This window comes from Polypterus senegalus, chromosome 11, assembly GCF_016835505.1.
Source record: "Polypterus senegalus isolate Bchr_013 chromosome 11, ASM1683550v1, whole genome shotgun sequence".
NCBI classification, from domain to species: domain Eukaryota; kingdom Metazoa; phylum Chordata; class Cladistia; order Polypteriformes; family Polypteridae; genus Polypterus; species Polypterus senegalus.
Genome location: NC_053164.1, coordinates 28,427,056 through 28,440,905, shown reverse-complemented (window position 1 = coordinate 28,440,905; position 13,850 = coordinate 28,427,056).

Genomic DNA, 13,850 nt, shown 5'->3' with positions numbered 1-13,850 from the left:
TTTCTTGGTACACTTTGGGCCTGTTAATGCCAGTGAATTTTCGCTTGAATGCCACAACCTATTTGAGTATTGTTGTCGACCAAGTGCATCCCTTCATGGCCACAATTTACCCATCTTCTATTAGCTATGCCCAGCATGTCTCCTGCTAATCTCTTTTTGCTTAAACTGACAAGGCTCAACTTTTTAAAATTTTCCTTATAACTCATCCCCTGTAGCCCTTGAATCAGCCTAGTTGCTTTTCTCTGGATTTTTTTCTAGCACTGCTATGTCCTTTTTGTAGCCTAGAGACCAAAACAGCACACAGTACTCAAGATGAGGCCTCACCAGTATGTTAGAAAGTTTGAGCAGAACCTCCTGTGACTTGAACTATATAAATGTCAGGGTGCAATGTAACCTAATATTCTGTTAGCCTTCTTAATGGCCTCTGAACACTGTCTGGCAGTTGATATTGTCTACTCCACTATGACTCGTAAGTCCTTCTCATAAGATGGACTTTCGATTTTCAGACCTCCCATTATGGGACTGTAAAAATCCTCACACTATTCCATTCCATTTGAACTAGTGTGGTGCTGAGGTGTCACCCATTGCACGACTGAACTCGGGTCCTAATCTGGGATCCTGAGTGGTTTTGTCATATGGTGGGTGCGGCAATGTGCTGTATCAGTGCAGGCTCCCAACCAGCCATTGTGTACTCAAGCCTAACATTTTAACTTCCTACGTGTTATACTTTATATTTACTTACATTAAATTTCATCTGCTCAAGCCTGAATGCTGTCTAAGTCCCTCTGTAATGATTCAACGTATTCCAGATTGTCTACCAATCCCACACTCTTAACATCACCCAATTCTGAAGAAGTTCCTCACACCATCACCCTCTGTTTCCCGTGTCTTAGCCAATTCTGCACCCACCCTAAAAACATCACTTTGATCTCCCACTTCTTTCAGTTTTATGCCCAACCTCTCATGTGGCACCTTATCATGTGTTTTCTGAAATTCAAGATAAATACTATCATAAGCTCCACTTTGACACTATTTTGTTCATGCTCATAGAATTCCAGCATGCCAGTAAAGCATGACTTTCCTCGTCTGAACCCAAGCTGACTGTTCAGTAAAACTGTTCTTGTCATGTGCTGCTAAATCTTTTGCTTAATAATTTCTTCCATTAACTCATAAACCAAAGATGCAATCTTAAAATGCAAAAAGATTTTTAAATAAAAAGTGCAAAAAAAAAAAAAAAGACATCCTGTAATTTGATGAAGTCAAATAAAAACATCAAATCAATGTTTTATTTATTTATTTATTTATTAGTTTAGCTGTTATAACTACTGCACTGGAAATTTCTGAACTTTGAAATCTCTAAGTTCAAACTTTAAGTTGAATTCAGAATTCACAAAAGTCCTACTTTTAAAATCATGAACATATTTGATAGATTTTGGGAGCTTTTGAGCAGTGGTTTAAACTTTAAACTTTTAAACCTTGAAACTGAATAATTGGAGTTCACCCAAAACTTTAACAAGTGCACGTCATCTAAAGAATTTCATAAGGGCCCATTTGTTCTCAAAGTTCAGTTTCCACAAAATTCTCACAACACTGTATTGGGGTGTAAAATGTTTGTTTTAATGTTCAGGCTAATAACAGTCACAACCATTACTCTTCTCTATATCCCTTCCGAAAACCATCATCCACTTACCATGTTATGTGTGGTTATACTCTTGCTCCACCAAGTTGCCTCTGAAGATATCATCTTAAGTGTTCCACCAAGGGACATCTACCCCTGTTGGAAAAACAAACACAAAGCCGCCTTACAGGTTTCTTATCCTGAATCACTCCATATCTTTAAATATGCCTCTCTTATAGTAGAGACAGAGTAGTAGACAGAGCAATGACAGACAAGAGCCTAATTTCAAACTTAACTGTAATATTATTAACCAGTAACGGCGCACTGCATATCGTGCAGTGAATACACTTGACTTGAGCATTCCTAGTTTTCATCCTCTTTCTTTCTCTGAACGTTTAGCATTTGTTTGCTCAGAGGTTGATGTGCTTGCTGCTTCCTGAGCAGCTCTTGCTTTCTCCACCCTAGTGGCCCACTTCTTCTCTTCTTTTGTCTGCATCTTTTTGCATTTAAACTGATTAAATCAGTTTTTGTGTTGTAATTACTTAGTTTGTTTTCTTCTCTTAAGCCGGCACTCAAGTCTTCAATCTGCTTCAAGAATGATTTAAGCTATGAAGGGGTAGGGGAAGTGACGGCAAAGGTGGTAGGGATGAGAACAGCGACATATGCATGTGCGGCACAGCCACACTGCAGCCCACTGCCGAGAGTTGATTCTACAATAAAATAAAAACAAGAATAACCTTGGAAGTCAATCATCACCCTGAAAGCGGACTATAGATGTCATGTAGTATTTGTATACCAAATTTCAGGTCAATAGGTCAAATGGTTTGCAAGCTGCAGGTGATTTAAAATCCTGGACATACAAATGAACAGCCACGGTAGTGTTTTATATATAAAGATTTTTGTTTGTTTAGTAACCCTAACCTAACCATTCAGCCTCACTACAAACCAAGAGTATGGGAGCTACCTACAACCACATGCTCATTCAGGGAGTGGTCCCCTGAGGCAGAGCAGGCTTTGAGAGACTGCCTTGGAACTACGGACTGGGATATCCTGCAAGGATTACATAGTGAGAACATTGAGGAGGTTGTTGGCTGCACTACTGATCACATCAACTTCTGTATGGACATTGTAGTTCCAGTAAGAACAGTACGCTGCTATGCTAACAACAAGCCATGGATTACAAGTGACATCAAGGGCCTTTTGAACCAGAAGAAAAGGGCTTTTAAAGGCGGTAATCAGCATGAGCTCAAGTGTGTGCAGAAGGAACTCCGAGTCAAGCTCAGTGTGGCGAAGGAGCAGTACAGGAGAAAGCTGGAGCAGAAGTTGCAGAATAACAGCATGAAGGAAGTGTAGGATGAGTTGAAGATCATCTCTGGCTGTAGTTCGAAGCGGGGTGCCACCATCAAGGGAGACGTGGAAAGAGCAAACCAAATGAACAATTTTCTGTAACAGGTTTGACCACCCTAACCCACTCTCACCTCAGAGTACTGCATCCTCCAACCATCCTTCTGCTTATACCTGCCTAGGGTGAGCAGAGAGCTGAGGAGACTTTGTGCCAGCAAAGCAGCGGGTCCAGATGGAGTATCGCCACGACTGCTGAAGGCCTGTGCGCTGGAACTGGGGAGTCCTCTACGGCACATCTTCAACCTGAGCCTGGAACAGGGGAGAGTCCTGAGGCTTTGGAAAACATCTTGTATCATCCCAGTCCCAAAGGTATTACGTCCTAGTGAGCTGAATGACTTCCGGTCTGTCGCTCTGATGTCACATGTGATGAAGACCATGGAACGGCTGCTGCTTCACCACCTGAGGCCACAAGTCCACCGCGCCCTTGACCCACTGAAGTTCGCATACCAGGAGAAGGTGGGGGCTACACTGATCCCTATCCCACTTGGACGGAGGCAGTGGTGCTGTAAGAATTATGTTTTTGGACTTCTCTAGCGCCTTCAACACCATCCAACCTCTGCTCTTTTGGGACAAGCTGACAGAGATGGGAGTAGATTCACACATGGTGGCATGGATTGTGGACTGTCTTACAGACAGACCTCAGCATGTGCATCTCGGAAACTGCAGGTCTGACATTGTGGTCAGCAACACAGGAGCACCACAGGGGACTGTGCTTTCTCAGGTCCTGTTCAGCCTATATACACAACTCGAAGTCCTGCCATGTGCAAAAGTTTGCTGACGACACTGCTATCGTGGGTTGCATCAGGAGTGGGCAAGAGGAGGAGTATAGGAAGCTAATTAAGGCCTTTGTTAAATGGTGCGACTCAAATCACTTACACCTGAACACCAGCAAGACCAAGGAACTGGTGGTGGATTTTAGGAGGCCCAGGCCCCTCATGGACCCCGTGATCATCAGAAGCAACTGTGTGCAGAGGGTACAGACCTATAAATACCTGGGAGCTGGATGATAAATTGGACTGGACTGCCAATACTGATGCTCTGTGTAAGAAAGGTCAGAGCCGGCTATACTTCCTTAGAAGGCTGGCGTCCTTCAACATCTGTAATAAGATGCTGCAGATGTTCTACCAGATGGTTGTGGCGAATGCCCTCTTCTATGCGGGTGTGTCCAGGGGAAGCAGCATTAAGAAGAAGTACATCTCACGCCTGGACAAACTGGTGAGGATAGCAGGTTCTATTGTAGGCACGGAGCTGGACAGTTTGACATCCATGGCAGAGCGACGGGCACTGAGCAGGCTCCTGTCAATCATGGAGAATCCACTGCATCCACTGAACAGTGTCATCTCCAGGCAGAGGAGCAGCTTCAGTGACAGACTGAGGAGATCGTTCCTACCCCACACTATGCGACTCTTCAATTCCCCCCAGGGGGGCAAACTTTAACATTATTCAAAGTTGTTCTCTGTTATTTGCAACTTTTATTAATCTTTAATTTTATATTGTTTTTTGTATCGGTATGCTGCTGCTGGATTATGTGAATTTCCCCTTGGTATTAATAAAGTATCTATCTATCTATACAATTAAATATTTTTCTAATAAAACAGAATACTTAATGGGAGACAATTGGCAGCAGTCAGCACTGATCTTTGTTCTTTTTTGCTTTAGATCTTGGCTGGCAGCAAATGTACTGTAGATGTATCGCCACCAAATGAACTTTATCATTCTCTTAAACACATTTCATTCTGCCTGGATAGTGATTGTTATTGATTCATTCTAATGAATTCCAACTGGTTAACCCTCTACCAACATGGACAAATTTGTTGGTATCCCTCCAAGAAAAAAGAAGATCCCACAATTGTCCCAGAAATAATTTGAAACTAACAAAATTAATTGGAACCCATCATTCTTTATACTGTATTTTAAAAAAAGTCTGACTTCAGAGTTTTGATTCAACAGAATATTTCAAATAATAACAGAAATGAAAATGGCATGGACAAAAATAATGGGAACCTTAACTTCATATTTTGTTGCACAATCACTACAAAGAAGTGATTCCTGGATCTCTCAATGAGGTTTGATGGGGGCCTTCCCCAAACTGCGTGTTTCAGTTCTTTCCATAGATGTTCAATAGGATTCATCTCAGGGCTCACAGAAGGCCACTTCAGAACAGTCAAATATTTTTTTCTTACTCATTCTAGGGTATTGCTGTGTGGTTTGGATCATATCCTGTTGACGGATCTATGACCTGAAACTGAGACAGATTTGTCACACACTGGCAGTATGTTTCACTCCAGAATGTTTTGATAGTCTTCAGATTTCATTGTTCCCTGCACAGACTCAAGGCACTTTGTGCCAGATGCAGCAAAGCAGCCCTAAAACACAACCGAGCCTCCTTCATGTTTCACAGTAGCTATGGTGTTCTTTTCTTTGAAAGCTTAATTTTGTTTCATTTGTGCACCTAGAGCTGATGTGGCTTGCCAGTTTTGTCTCCTCTCTGCAAAGGACTTTCTCCCAAAAGCATTGTAGTTTCTATACAAAGTTCCAGTCCGGCTTCTTTATGTTTTTCTTTCAACAGTGGAGTCCTCATGGGTCTTCTTCCATTGAGTCCACTGTCACTCTGATGGATAGTGTGATCAGTCACTGATGGACCTTGACCTTGGAGTTCAGTTTGTCTTTGGAATTTCTCTTTGGAAGTTGTCCTTGGCTTTCTGTCTGCCATTCTCACTATCCTCTTGCGCAGTCTGGGGTTGATTTTCCTTTTGCAGCCGTGTCCAGGGAGGTTGGCTACAGTCTCATGGACCTTAAACTTCTTAAAAATATTTGCAACTGTTGTCACAGGAACATCAAGCTGCTTGGAAATGGTCTTCTATTCTTTACCACTAACATGCTTGTCTACAAGTTTCTTTCTACTTTCCTTGGACAACTCTTTCCTTTTCTTTCTCTGGTCCATATTCAGTGTGAGACACATGATGATACCAAGCAGAGTGATGCTTTTTCGCCATTTAAGTAAGCTGAATGGCTGACTGCACGATTGGAGACGTGTGATACTAATTCAAGAAAATGGCTTGCTTAAAAAATCGCTCCAGTCCAATTATTTATGATCTTTTATAGGGAAATCAAGAAATATGTCAAAGCCATTTTAAAATATCTTTGTAGAATAAGTGATACTCGATCTCTTTTCACACAAGACTTGCTTTATACTGTAATGTATCAAAGGTATGCAGGTGTACACTGGAAAATTGCTCTTCATTTCATTACTTTTCAGGAGCCAAACAGCACTTTTTCAAATTTCAACAAATTTGTCCACGTCTCTATGTATCCTGTCTTTGTTTGCTACCTGCTACTTTTACTGACAGAAAAAAAGACAAAGAGCTGAAGTGTATCAAGCAGACAGGCTGCATTCCCTGGTTTTTCTGGTGCCCTGCTGGCCATACAATTGCTTGTGTTAATTTAACTTTGTGTAACACAAAACTAGGCCAGTCAGTAATGCCTTACAGTTCTAACTGCACACGGGCACCTAGACATACATCTTTCCAAAAATGCTAAGAATATCTATGCATACCAAAATGTGTTTTTGTTGATTTGTGAAAGCAATACTTCATCCATGTATGAAATATAAAGGAAGTAAAAACAATTTGATCTGCATCTGCTGTACATAAATCCAATAACCTTGAAGTATGAAGTAATTAAAAGAGTTCACACTGTTACTTTTACTGCTCTGTCTCCAGTTGGCTGTTCTCTTGAGTTCTTCTTCAGGGTCGTCATTTGCTGAACACTATGGGCTGTGGCAAAGACCAACTCTTCTGAGAATTCCTGAGTCTTCCTTGGATAAAGTGGATGTTAGACAGTCCTTGTACAGTTTTAAAGTGCCTGAGAGAGTTGATTTAAAAATTCTGAGAAGCTGCCGCTGTGCTCACTGCATCATTCTGAATGGTCCTCCCAAACCCCCCTTCGCTAATTCCTGTGTCTAAATCAGGGGTGCCCAAGACGTCGATCACGATCGACCGGTAGATCGCATTGCATTCAAAAAAAAATTTTTTAAACGTTAGTCTATCATACAGTATATCCTCCCTATGGCATTTGCCACTTGATTGACATACAATACAGGGTGGCCAGTCTGAGATCTGTTTTCTTCTAACACTGGTCATCCCGACATGCACTATCAAACGCGCGAGCTACTGCAAAACTCCGGCTGTCATCCAGTTAGCCTTTCAATTTATATTGACTAAAGAAGGGATTTAAAAAAATTGTTTGGGGAGGGTATAGGCTGGATGTGGAAATGGAAGAGGATTTTTTTTCTCACAATGTCACAGTCGAAGTGCGTTTGTCTAATCTGTCAATCTATCATTGCTATTCCAAAGAAGGAAAATGTGGAAAGGCACTTTCGAACTGTTTATAAAAACTCAAAACTGACTTCCTTCTGAAAAGCGATCTGAGAAAGAGAAAGGAGAAGGAACTAAAATTGCAGTTAGTCGGACAGCCGTCATTTACAGATGTGCAAGTCACACTTGTATAAGCTTCTACATTTTCCGTAGAATTCACATCAACTCCCGTGGATGAGGCTGAGTGTGAGCAGAGCAGTCTGTTCCATACATACACACGTCTTTCATAGTGACAACTGAGGTGGATGCAAATGCCAAAAAATTTTAAAAGTGCCTGCATGTGCCATCTAGTGGCTGTGGCTGAGCGTGAGCAGAGCAGATGGCTCCATACACACACACACATCTTGTCTGATTTATTTACAGAGCTTCAGTAAAAACTCAAATTTTCCCCAGGGGCACAAATGTCTATCTAAATAAGATTGAAACAAATTTAAGACACTGCTTGAGAGTCTCATCTGTTATCTAAGGCGATTTATAAAAATACTTTGGTCTATGGCGTCAAACACCGCACTCAAGTCTAAGAGAACAAGAACAGGTATATGGCTTGCTGACATCAGTACTCTACTGTTTAAAGAAGCTGAGTCTGTTTAATGCTAGTCTTATCATTATGTCAGGTTTTTTTATAAATCCTACATTGAGTCTGTCAATCATTTTCCAACCCACTTAGTCCTGAACAGGGTCATGGGAAGTATCGGAGCTTATCCCAGCTAGCGTAGGGCACAAGGCAGGAACAAACCCTCCACAGGGCACAAGTCCATCCTAATGTCCACAAGAAAATCAGAATAAATCAGATTGTAAAATGGAGCAGTAAAATAACTCTAACATAAATATTAGAGAAAGCTGACTGTATTCTGTCATTCAGGACTCACCCACTACATTCACAATTCCAGTTGTTGCCATCAGGTGACAGGTTCAAGGATAATGAGCAGCTTGTCCAAATACTCTTGCATTCTAACTGCTTTTTACCAAACAAGTTAAATATTCACAGGCTTAAATCATGGGATGAACAGCTGTCATTTGCATGAATAATTAGGTAAGCCAAAGTGTTGGTTCAATTTCTACAAACCGGATTCCAAAAAAGTTGGGACACTAAACAAATTGTGAATAAAAACTGAATGCAATGATGTGGAGATGGCAAATGTCAATATTTTATTTGTAATAGAACGTAGATGACAGATCAAACGTTTAATCCGAGTAAATGTATCATTTTAAAGGAAAAATATGTTGATTCAAAATTTCACGGTGTCAACAAATCCCAAAAAAGTTGGGACAAGTAGCAATAAGAGGCTGGAAAAAGTAAATTTGAGCATAACGAAGAGCTGGAAGACCAATAAACACTAATTAGGTCAATTGGCAACATGATTGGGTATAAAAAGAGCTTCTCAGAGTGGCAGTGCCTCACAGAAGCCAAGATGGGTAGAGGATCACCAATTCCCACAATGTTGCGCAGAAAGATAGTGGAGCAATATCAGAAAGGTGTTATCCAGTGAAAATTGCAAAGACTTTGCATCTATCATCATCAACTGTGCATAACATCATCCGAAGATTCAGAGAATCTGGAACAATCTCTGTGCGTAAGGGTCAAGGCCGTAAAACCATACTGGATGCCCGTGATCTCCGGCCCTTAAACGACACTGCACCACAAACAGGAATGCTACTGTAAAGGAAATCACAGAATGGGCTCAGGAATACTTCCAGAAACCATTGTCAGTGAACACAATCCACCGTGCCATCCGCCGTTGCCAGCTGAAACTCTACAGTGCAAAGAAGAAGCCATTTCTAAGCAAGATCCACAAGCTCAGGCGTTGTCACTGGGCCAGGGATCATTTAAAATGGAGTGTGGCAAAATGGAAGACTGTTCTGTGGTCAGACGAGTCACGATTCAAGTTCTTTTGGAAATCTGGGATGCCATGTCATCCGGACCAAAGAGGACAAGGACAACCCAAGTTGTTATCAACGCTCAGTTCAGAAGCCTGCATCTCTGATGGTATGGGGTTGCATGAGTGCGTGTGGCATGGGCAGCTTGCATGTCTGGAAAGGCACCATCAATGCAGAAAAATATATTCAGGTTCTAGAACAACATATGCTCCCATCCAGACGTCATCTCTTTCAGGGAAGACCCTGCATTTTTCAACAAGATAATGCCAGACCACATTCTGCATCAATCACAACATCATGGCTGCGTAGGAGAAGGATCCGGTACTGAAATGGCCAGTCTGCAGTCCAGATCTTTCACCTATAGAGAACATTTGGCGCATCATAAAGAGGAAGGTGGGACAAAGAAGGCCCAAGACGATTGAACAGTTAGAGGCCTGTATTAGACAAGAATGGGAGAGCATTCCTATTTCTAAACTTGAGAAACTGGTCTCCTCGGTCCCCAGACGTCTGTTGAGTGTTGTAAGAAGAAGGGGAGATGCCACACAGTGGTGAAAATGGCCTTGTCCCAACTTTTTTGGGATTTGTTGACACCATGAAATTCTGAATCAACATATTTTTCCCTTAAAATGATACATTTTCTCAGTTTAAACTTTTGTTCCGTGATTTATTTTCTATTCTGAATAAAATATTAGAAGTTGGCACCTCCACATCATTGCATTCAGTTTTAATTCACGATTTGTATAGTGTCCCAACTTTTTTGGAATCCGGTTTGTATATGTATTATATTTGCACTAATGTTTCACCATTCTTTCTCACTGCTATACTTATTTGTAATAAGCTTATGCTGGATGACTGTGTTCCTTATGATGTGTTTTAATGTTATGTCATGGTCACTCTATAAAATGTTCTTACAAACAAAATTTAACTCTTGGGACAATAAAATTGAATTGAATTAAATGTTGTAGACAGGTGCACCATCTTCCCATTAATATTTTCATTATCACTGTGTTATGAGAATTTTAGTTTACTTTGGACCGTTTCTCTTACACAGCCACATAAAGCTTATAAGATGAAGTTAAGAAGTGTTGTGTTAGCATGCGTGAGCAAAACAAAACATTTCCATGTAAAAAATAAAAGGAAAACTTTAAAGATTTTCATGTTTTTTCTTACTTTGTTAGGCTGGAATTCACTTTTACATTCATTTTATTTATAAATATTAATGAAGAAAAAATTAAGGACTTTATATTAAAATGTCTCTAAACCAGCATTTTGTTACATCAGACACCATATGTTATGAACTAAATACTTAAGCTTATTGAGTTAAGCAGAACCTGCACCACCAAGAGAGAAGCAGCTCTTGAATTTCAGAATGGCACACAGAAGACAGCTGGCTCATCAGATAAATTCAGTTCACCCTTGACACTGACTTAATATAATGGTGTTATTATCCTTTAGCAAGAGCTAAACCAATTACCCTCCGATTACCCAGTGAGCACTTTAACTCCTAACACAGTGTACTGTAAAAAGTCCACTCTAAATGGTGTTAACTCCAACTCAGTCTTAATAAGACCACTGGAGATGTTACCCCTAATGATTTTTCAACACAACCTGTCTGAACCTTTTGCAGCGTCAAGGAACTAATGTGGGATTGTAGCCCATTGTAGCTTTGTAGCCCATTCGTTTATCAGAAACTGAACCTCTAGTGGTAATTGTTGGACTAGCTGAAGCTCCCTTTTTATTAGTTTTTGTGAAGAGAATTTTAAACTTGTTATTAGAAATATTAGAAACAGACATTAAGAAATACTGTGTGATAGGAGAACCACGGCTGTTAATGATTTGAAACAGTACAAGACAGGAGTTGGGCTATTCAAAGCCTAAGTGGAGAGCAATACAAACGTTTGCGGAACAATTATTGGGGCAATATGTACCATAATCATCCAATGTGTTGTAAAAGATTATTAGGAGTGCAATAAAGTTAGTGAATTAATTAGCCTTGTAGGGAAAAGTGATACGCTAAGACCCCAGAGGGCACATGACCCATTATTTGACAGTGATGGCTAAACCCCTGTTAAGTAACAAGACATTACCAAAGGACAGTAGTTGGAGTCCCAGAGCTACATACTCCTGGGACACACAATTATTTGTTAAAAGTGCCCTAGTCTGGCAGATGGCAAACATGGGTGCCTGCAAACCATTTAGTGGGCAAATAGCCATGGACTTAAGGCTTAGAAGGTGCAAGAAGGAGGTCTAGTGGGGGTGGCCAGAAATGTTCCAAACCAGTTCCTGAAATTATCCTGCTTATTAGCTCCTTCCAGACAATCCCTTACTGAGCCTAGATTGGAGAAGTTGGTGATTGGTAGATAGGAAGAAAGGTCTAAAGACACAGAGATAAGAGGTGAAAGCAGAAATAGACCATATGAAACTATGAATAGGCAAGCAAAGGAAGCAGCAATGCCACCTAATAGTTAATGCATGAATCTTGTGCAGAAAGACCCCAAGTGCCTGTTGTTTTTTTATTGCTGTTGTATTTTGTATCTTGCCTCTCAAATTCCCTCCACTCTTCCATTCACTTTGTTTTGTACTATAAAGAAACGTTTTTTAAATGTACTTATTTTTTCCTCACCAGCAACTTTTAGCTTTAGTTCAACAGCACCCTCTAGAGACCTCAATGGATGGAGAAAACATTTTTATACAAGGAGTGATTGCAACGTTTTGAGCTTTAACCTGCAAGGAGTTTTCAACAGTGCACATTAGTTGAATTCCCTCTTCCTGAACAATTTACACATGAGCACAGTGTGTGGATGTTGGCTGCCTAGAATGTTGGTTCCTGAAATTAAGCATTTAATGTTCCAAGGAGATTCTCAAGTGAATGAATTCAGACTGGGGAAAATTCAAGATGGGTTTTTAATAACTCAGGATAAGACTTGGATACACCACTATGACCAAACAAAAACTGAAACAATGGAAGCATGATTATGCTTCATCAACAAAGAAACATCTGATATAGAGCTAGCAAGATCACATAAGCAGTTTTTTATGATGTTGAAGGTGTGTAGTATGTATTGGTTATATGTCTCAAAGGGCCAACATAATCCATCTGTAATATCCTGATTCTGGGAAAAAAGTCTGTCAGGAAAAAGTGGTAAGGAACAATGTCAACCAACTCCTTCTGCTTCACAACAGTCAATAACCCCACTGCGTGGGTTGGATTTAAGTTCAACCTCTAGCAAGGTATCTACAGATGCTCAGTTTACATGTTATAAGAGTGTTTATATTGTTTTTCTCCATGTTTCAAAGATATGCATTAGGGGTATTTGTGTTTCTAAATTGGCTTGGTATGAAGAAGTGCAAGTGTGGATATCCAATAATGTCCTGCTTTCTTATCTAGGGCTAATTTCTGCCTTGAGCAGGAGGTTGCCCAGAAACACTCTGGCTCTGTATTACTTCAGTACGTTTACATAATAAAGATGGTGTGGCCAGATGCAGGAATGGCAGTCGTGGAGAGGATGAATAGTTGGGACACCAAATGGGTTGTCCAGTTTAATTAAAGGAAGTCCAACAAAAAACACACCACTTGGTGTCTTTATAAGCAGCCCCCTTGGACAAATAATCGACAAAAGGCATTTGGCTCTCCTCCAATCAAATTAGGGTCAATTACTGGAGCGCTGCCCAGCAGGTCACATTGTTTGCAAAAGACACTTCCTTCGGAGCAGGTGGGCTTCTTGTATTGCACAAACTAGAAGGGGTGGGGCTAAGTACCCTCACTAGGTTTCTGTACTTTGGGGAGAGAAGGAGGGGTAGAGAATGTTAGCAACAGTGCCCCCTCTCGCCGTGGTGGGTTATCAGATACCTTGCCTGAGCCTGTGAGGAGATCCTCTGACGTACATGCGTGACAATGTATATATAGAAGATTATCTTTTTTGAAGAGAAAAATGCCAGATCGATGGAAAAATAGTATGGAATTAATATATTTAGAGTTCCCTATCAAATACTCTTGAGTTCCAAATGCTATTAATCTTCTAAATAATTTCAATTTTAATAAACATCTACAAGCTTAAATCGCAGGATGAACAGTTGGCATTTTGAATCAATCAGGTCTAAATGTTAGTTTACTTTGTATGTCTAATTTGACTGATGTTTCACCATGTAAATTATACTCATTGCTATATTTAACTTGTTTGTATTAAGTCTATGTTTAATAGCTACGTTCTTTGTTGATGTCTTTTTAATGTTATGTCGTGGTCTCTCTGCAAAACCTGCTAACAAGCCAAACTTAATTTTTGGAACAATAAAGCTGAGTTGGAATGTTGAGCTGTATGAAATTTAAGGAAATATCACAGAAGTAGATAAGTATGTAAAGATAGTTAAGGATATGTACGAGGGTGCCTACACAAAAGTCAGAAATAGTGTAGGAATAACAGAAAGGTTTCCATTTAAGGTTGGATTGCATCAAGAATCATCATTAAGCTCTGTCACACATGTGCGTATAGGAGACGGTTTACAGACTCAAATAGTGTTATTTCTCAGTTGAACCGGGGGTTAGCGCTGTCATCTGATGCTTTCTCTTTGTAGCT